At 56.3% G+C, this 1,035-nt stretch overlaps 1 non-coding gene across 1 annotated transcript; it reads right to left on the reverse strand.

Moving 5' to 3' along the window:
• Window positions 1-289: 289 nt before the first annotated feature.
• Window positions 290-363, reverse strand: TRNAN-GUU (transfer RNA asparagine (anticodon GUU)). Its single transcript has one exon. It is a non-coding gene; the product is annotated as a tRNA-Asn (tRNA).
• Window positions 364-1,035: the final 672 nt, after the last annotated feature.

The following is a 1,035-nucleotide window of genomic DNA, read 5'->3' on the forward strand; positions in this document are numbered from 1 at the left end:
CCAGTGGCATTTAATCACTCACCAGTCCGTCGGTAAATTGTTTTGTTTCCTTTACAGAGACAGCTGTTGGCGAACAGCCCTGTGTGCAAATTTCCCCTGGATGCAGGGCAGGAAGAGTAGTGACGCGGTATGGGCCGACACTGCAGAGCAGGGTCGCTCTGGCTCCCCTTCCTCTGCCTTAGACACTTGACAGCGTCGGACACTGACTCGATAAAAGATCTTCCAGCTCCCGGGGGCAGAGTTAGAATACTGTCGCATATAGAGAATATTTCAGGAAAAACTAACGCCCCGTCCCTGGGTGGGCTCGAACCACCAACCTTTCGGTTAACAGCCGAACGCGCTAACCGATTGCGCCACAGAGACCGGCTCGCCCCAGCCCTGCTGCTGCTGCATACAGATTTCCACGGCCACACCTCTCTGGCCGCCCTGGGCGTCGCTGAGCCCGCCTGCGGAAGAGCGCGGGGAGGGACGCGAGGGAAACGGGCTGCAGGAGGCCGCGGGGACCAGGGTGTCTGGGGCCTGGGACACAGGAGCTGGTCGCAGTGCCCGCCCCTACGAGGGGGCCGCTGCCGGCTGCAGGTTTCCTTCTGCGTGGAGGGCCACTAGGGCTCAGTGTAACGCCCCCGTCTCCTCCTCGCCTTTTTGCAAGAGGGAGGTGCGCTTCACACGCTGACTCCATTCCGTTTGACCTGCGAGGCACTCCCCCCGCCCCCCTCCTTTTCCACGCCCTTCCTCCTAGTTCCTTTTCTCGCCATTTTAACCCCCAGTTTTTCAAAGCCCTCATTTCAGGGCATTAAATACATTCACATTGCTGTGCAACCATCACCACCATCCATCCCCAGAACTTTCTCATCTTCCTAAACTGAAGTTCTGTCCCCATTAAACAACAGCTTCCTACCCCCCTCCCTAAACCCCAGTACCCATCATTCTTTCTCTTTCTATGAATTGGGCCACTCTAGGTACTTCATATAGGTGGAAGCATACCAAATGTGTCCTTTTGTGACTATCTGGCATTCACGGAGCGAACGTGTTTAT

Source organism: Myotis daubentonii, chromosome 2 (assembly GCF_963259705.1).
Source record: "Myotis daubentonii chromosome 2, mMyoDau2.1, whole genome shotgun sequence".
Lineage (NCBI taxonomy): Eukaryota > Metazoa > Chordata > Mammalia > Chiroptera > Vespertilionidae > Myotis > Myotis daubentonii.